Raw genomic sequence first — 7,073 nt, 5'->3', positions numbered from 1 at the left:
ACACCGGCGTCGGCGGGCGGGTCCTATACTAGTCTGGGCTCCGTCCCTTTTCCTTGGTGCGATAAACCAAGAGAGGGCGCAAATTTCTGATGGCGATAATCGAGAGACTGCGCGCCCAACTCTTTCCCGGGTGCGTGTTTTTTTTTAGACGGCACAGATTGGGGAAACTAAAAATCTATCGGGGACCCTATCCCTAAACCTAACCCTAATCCTAATCCTAACCCTAACCATCAAACCCTAACCCTAACCCTAACCCTAACCCCAACCCTAACCCTAACCCTAACCCTAACCATAACCAAAAACCCTAACCCAACGTTCTTCCCATAGGTTTAACACGCGCCATGCCCCAATCTGTGCCGTCTTAAAAAAAAAACGCTTCCCGGGTATCGTAGTTCTCGGCGTATCGCAATCCTCGGGGTGTCACGCCCTCATACGTCTTGTCGCGTACACTGAATCACCCCTACGAGTAAAAAGAGTCCAGAAGCTAGACTAGTCCTATACCTGCTTTGCCGACGGGAACGGCGTAACCCTGCATTTCTCTCGATGCAGGAGTAGGCAGATGACATCATTTCCGGAACCCTGTCCCCTTCCTTCCGATGTATATATATCATTGTAAATATAAAAATAAATGTAATTGGGTTTTTTGTAAATAATTAAGAGTATTTTAGGTTTTTATAATTAAATTTAAGGTATATCTGAATAATTATATTTTTGGAGCAAATTGCCCACCCGGCAGAGAGCTCCACAATCCAAAAGAACAACAACAACATTCATCAATTGGGAATAGGATGTAGTATAGGTATAGGTTGTATAGGACATTAGGAACAGGTTAGGATAGGATTATTCAATTCAATTCAATTCAATTCAATTCAATTTATTCATTTTATGAAATGACATATAAAATATTCACATAAATGTGTGAGTCAAAGAAGGAAATCACGCAAAAGCCCAGGGCTTGGAAATGGAGATTCCCTTTACAATATAGTTTAAAATCACAGTCTTGAATGAAACATATATATATATATATATATCAAAAATAGAACTTAGATTAGAGACCGTTGAAAAATCAACAATATATTATGATGGAAACAGGAAACAGGAAACAAAACAACGACTGAACTAATACAACATATTACAACACAATACAATACAAAACAAAACAAACATGCATGGTATTTGTCAAAGGTTTGTATAGGAATTGCACAATTTTCATCATTCATTCATATATAATAAACAATCAGTACATATTAAGAAAAAGCTGCTTATAGTAGACGGCGAGTTGTAATGTTCTTAAAATTTTCTGTAGATTTTGATTTTTTGTGCTATTTCCCCTATTTTGGGGGTGCTTAACACGAATCCACTTGTTGCCATTTTTCTAACCGACGTCTTCACCCGTTGCCATGGCAACACATTATTTTCCTTGAAAGAACATGTATTCTTCATTAAACATCATAAAAACGTGATGTAAACACCAAAATATGTAATTATAAATCCTTTTTAATCACACTTGAGAAAGAATACAATTTTCATAATGTCATGGTTACCTTATAGCAATGACGGTTACCATGGCAACAACTATTTATAGAGAAAAAATCATATTTTTCATGAAAAGGCAAGAAAACATGACAAGATTGAGTGGAATATTTATCATAAATTGCTATCTAGATTATCAGCTTATTTTTCCACTATGTTAATTTCACATCATTTTCGTTGCTATAGCAACAGCATGACAAAAGCTGCCTTTTAAAGAAAAATACTAGCATTGCAATTGAAAGAAAAGCAAGAATACGTCCATAGATGATAAATTTCTGTATAGTGAGATTTTTTTAGCTATTTCCTTTATTTTGTCGGTGCCAAACACGAATCGACCTATTGCCATATTTCTAAATGACATCTTTAGCCGTTGCCATGGCAACAAATTATTTTCTTTGAAATAGCATGTATTCTTCATTAAACATCACAAAAGCATGCTAAAAACATCAAAATAAGTCAACATGAACATATCACGCTTCAATCAAATTAAAACTCACAATTTCCGACTGTCACAGCAACCTCATAGAATACCGGTTGCCATGGTAACAGCTATTTTTTTTAAAGAAAATGATTTTTTTTGTCAAAAAGCATGAAAAGATGAAAAGTTTGAGTAGCATACTCATTACAAATTGCTATGATAATTATCAGTTTTTCTCACTACGTTCATGCCACATTATTATCGTTGCTATGGCAACAACTTTTTTTCCCCTAGAAAGGAGAAGTTCCCCAGTAAAAGAAAAACTAGATAAATAAATAATCAATTTTTGTAGAGTTTAATTTTTCGGCCCTTTTTTTTTACACTTTTGGGAATGATGAAAAGGAATCCACCTATGGCCACTTTTCTAAATGATGTCTTCAGCCGTTACCATGGAAACAAATTATTTTCTTTAAAAGAACATGTGTTTTTCATTAACATCATAAAAACATGTTGTTAAGGCCAAAATATGTCATTATACATTTTTCCTCAATTAGTAAAAACAATCCTTTTTTTTTCAATTACATTGATACCTCATAGCAATGACAGTTGCCATAGTAACAATTCTTAAAAAGAAAATACTGATATTTTAATAAAAAATGAAAAAATGACGAGATTGAATACCATATTCATTACAAATTACTATCAGCTTTTGTTTTCACAACGTTCATTCCACACCATTTCTGTTGCCATAGCAATAACATGAGAAAAATGTTTTTTAAGGATTTTAAAGTTCTATAGCAATCTGTTGGAAATTACTATAGAGGAGGTATCATAGTCATTTAAGGTTATCAAATGTCTCGGAGACATTAATGCTGAAACAGAGTACATCATGACGAGAAAATTGGAACTTTTGGGAAGGTTTTTAGACATTTGTATTGCTTATCATTATGTTTCCTGGGTATATATAGTTAAAAAAAATCTATTCCTTAACATGTTGTTGCGATATAGGAACAGAAATTATGTGAATAGAATTATATATGGCTAATAGTCTTGCTCATTTGCAATACTTCAAAAGTTAGGCCATAATTTCAAATTTTTTTCTACAAAAATTGATGCATTTCGATGGCAACCATGTTAAATATTAACCATTATTTCGGATATTTCAGGTTTTAAAGGTGCAATGTGATCAGAAATTCAGGAAGCTGACTAAACTTTTGTGTTTTTACTTATTTGTTTTTTTGTTTAGTGAATTCTTTCCTTCCTTATCTAATGAGTAACGTTAATTTTTTCTTTAAAAAGTAGTTTTCTCATGTTAATTCTATAGCAACAAGAACGAAGTGGGATGACTATAGTGAAAAAAAGAGAACCGACAGTAATTTGTTATAAATATGTTACTCAATCTTGTCATTTTTTATGTTTTTCATACTAAATTGTTATTACCATGACAACTGTCATTGTTATGAGGTAACCATGAAATTGAAAAATCGTGATGTTTTACTAAATTAAAGAGACATGTTTATCTGGACACATTTTGGTGTTAACAGCATGTTTTCATAATGTTTAAAGAAGAACACATGTTCTTTTAAAGAAAATAATTTGTTGCCATGGCAACGGCTGAAGACATCATTTTAAAAAATGACCACGCACAGGTGCATTCCTGTTCACCATCCCCAAAAGAGGTGAAAATGCACAAAAGATTTAAACTTTTTTGAAATTGATCACTTGTTTATGTTATTCTTTATTTCTTTTTTAATGAAACAGTTTTTCTTTCTATGAAAGAAAGTTTTCCTCATGTTTTTGCTATAGCAACGATAATAATGTGAGATTAGCATAGTAAAAAAAAAGCTGACAATCATTGTTAGACCCAAACTGGTAATGAAATAACTTTTTCCATCAATCTTTTCATGATTTCATGCTTTTTGATTAAAAAAAATCATTATTTTCTTTAAAAAATAGCTGTTACCATGGTGACCGTCATCACTATGAGGTAGCCGTGATATTCGGAAATTGTGATATTTAATTTAATCAGAGAAATATGTTCATATTGACATCTGTTGGAAATTACAGTAAGTTTTTATAATGTTTAATGAGGAATACATGCTCTTTTAAAGAAAATGACTGGTTGCCATGGCAACGGCTAAAGATGTCAATTAGAAATGTGGCAACAGGTGGATTCGTGTACGGCACTCCCAAAATAAGGGAAAGAACACAAAAAATCTAACTCTTACAGAAATGTATTATCTACGGATTTACTTCATTCTTACTTTCCTGTTAATTGAAATACTTATTATTTTTTCTTTAAAAGGCAGTTTTTGTCATGTTGTTGCTATAGCAACGAAAAGGAAGTGAAATGAACATAATGTGAAAGAGGGGTAAACTGGCACCTCGTCTACAACCATACTGTCCACTGTTCACCTAGTCTAATGCCATCTCGTCTAAACTCACTTCGTCTACTACCAACTTGTCTACCAACCGTTTTGTCTAAATGCCAATTAGTCTAATTGCCATTTCGTCTACTAACCATTTAATCTAATCTCTAATTTGTCTAAGTCACATTTCGTCTAATACCCATTATGTTTATTGGCCATTCGTCTATTCGTCTATTAATCGTAAGGTCTATGAATGAAATAGTCTACAGCTCATTTTGTCTAATAGCCAATTGGTCTACATCCACCTTGTCTAATACTCAATTAGTCTAATAACCACTTAGTCTACTCCCAACTGGTCTACACCCAACTGGTCTACTCCCAACTGGTCTACTCCCAACTGGTCTACTCCTAACTGGTCTACTCCCTACTGGTCTACTCCCAGCTGGTCTACACCCAACTGATCTACACCCAACTCGTCTACTCCCAACTCCCAACTGGTCTACTTGTTATATAGTGTGTTTTTTTTTGTCTACTCCAAACTCCTTACTTAAGTCTACTTCATCTACTTTCCTTTCCCATTGAAATAGGTTGAACACTCTTGGTGCCCCATTTGGTTTAATTTTTTTTTCTTCTAATTATGACTTTTTATAAAAAGAATAATGTCACAGCGTGAAAAACTTGCTGTGTTGTGGTGCTGGATGTGTAATTCTATCACGTAATACTTCGTACAAGCTTCAGAGGGTTGCATATTCCTCGTGCTTTAGGCAGGAGCTTCACACAGATGGAGGATTCAAAGTCTATTGTCATGATAATGAGTTTGAGTCTTCGAGTGTATATAAAGGAGGTGGATATTCCACGCCTCTCATCTTTTTCTTGTGTGAACGGCAGGAGGTTACGTCTTCGTCTTATCATACGCAGTTTCTCAACTATGGATATGTCGGAAGTCGGGGGACAGTCGACGGGCCCAGTCCCGTACACAGCTGCTGTGCCGTCGATGGCGGATTTCGAACTGTTAAAAACGCAGTTAGCAGCTTTAATGGACAACCAACCATCTGACGCTCAACATCCCGCCGGGCAGCATGCGAAGCATGTGCCCCAAACTGCCCGCGGGCATCCTCGGCGTAGCCGGGATGATGAAGATGACTTGTTAAGCATCTTTGCGGAAGAGTCTGTTGTATCAGGCGTGTCATCCCCCAGCCGTCAGGTCAGCTATGACCCAGAAGCGGACCTTGAGATTTTCTCCGCTGCACAAGAGAACAAAAACACTGGCTTTGACTCTGACGACGAATTATATGGCCATGGCCCCGAGGTGCTTGGAATTAAAGCCCGTTTTCGACGCACTTTCTACCCGGCTAACAAAAGCCGTGACCATACCGCCAAAGACTGAGTGTCTTGAAAAACTGGATAAGCAATATCTAACGCCTGCAACACCCCGTGTCGATGAACAGCTATGGGCGTCCATTCCTACCAAAGCTAGAGCGGCCGACTCTCGAGCCCAAAAACTTCAAAAAGCCGTAGTACGGGGAATGATCCCTTACGCCCATATCCTGGCAGAACTTCATGATGCCGCCGACGACAAGAGGGCAGTTGATGTGAGCCGCGTCAAACGATTGGCGCTGGATGGGATAACGCTGGCGGGACATGCCACGTATGAAATCTCGATGAAGCGCCGAAAAGATTTAAAGCCATCTTTCAACCCAAAGTATCGGGGAATTTGCAGCCGAACCGTGCCAGTGGGTCAGACACTTTTCGGTGGTGACCTTTCGGCGACATTGAAATCAGTGGGAGATACCTATTTGGTGGGGCAGAAGATCGCCCCGTCAGTAGGAAGATACCGCCGCCGTTTCGGCAACCTCACGAGTGGCAGACGTCCGGCGTTTCGCCCGTATGACAACTACCGCGATACGCGGTCAGGCAACCGTCACGGACCTCCACAGAGATCGTTCCGGCCTGCCACGATCTCTCGTCCTCCCCCTCCGAGATTTCGGGAGACTGCTGGCCAGCAGCGAAATGCCCTTGACGACTCTTCAAAAAACTAATAAGTTCAAAACATCAACAATTCCAGGCAGGAAGACTCAGGTTCTTCAGACACGCTTGGTCGGCTATAACATCCAATCAGTGGATAATTGATGCCATCACTGGCTACAAAATCAATTTCGATTCTACTCCCAAACAATCACGAAACTCCCTTTCCTTTCCTTTCTCCCACGAGGAGAAAGCTGCCATCGAAAAAGAAGTCAATTTGCTTTGCCAGAAAGGTGCAATTAGCGAAATTGCTAGGGGAGATGTTGCCTTCTTATCCACTATATTCACAGTTCCTAAAAAATTAGGAGATCTGCGACCAATTATCAATCTGAAGAATCTGAACGCCTTTGTAAAACATGAACATTTTAAAATGGAAACGTTCAGAGATGTTAAGGAACTGTTATCGCCATTCGATTATTTAACGACAATTGATTTGAAAGACGCTTATTTTACAATTTCAATGGCTGATGAGCATCGAAAGTTTCTATGTTTTTCGTGGAATGGAAAATTCTACTGTTTTAATTGTTTACCTTTCGGCCTATGCTCGGCCCCACGTGTTTTTACTAAAGTCATGAAACCTGTCATTTCGTTCCTTCGATGTAAGGGAATTCGTGCAGTTATTTATTTGGATGACATTCTCATTTTTGCACGTTCCCAAGAAGAGAGCGCACAAAATACTACATGTGCCGTCGAATTGTTGACAAACTTAGGGTTCCTAGTCAACTTCG

At 37.7% G+C, this 7,073-nt stretch overlaps 1 pseudogene; it reads left to right on the top strand.

Moving 5' to 3' along the window:
- Positions 1-5,248: 5,248 nt before the first annotated feature.
- Positions 5,249-6,359, top strand: LOC139745159 (uncharacterized; annotated as a pseudogene).
- The last annotated feature ends 714 nt before the right edge of the window (positions 6,360-7,073 follow it).

Source organism: Diadema antillarum, unplaced genomic scaffold (genome assembly GCF_040938485.1).
Source record: "Diadema antillarum isolate AM-2024a unplaced genomic scaffold, OU_Dant_1.0 seq00001237_RagTag, whole genome shotgun sequence".
NCBI classification, from domain to species: Eukaryota; Metazoa; Echinodermata; class Echinoidea; order Diadematoida; family Diadematidae; genus Diadema; species Diadema antillarum.
This window is presented reverse-complemented; position numbering and strand designations above follow the sequence as displayed.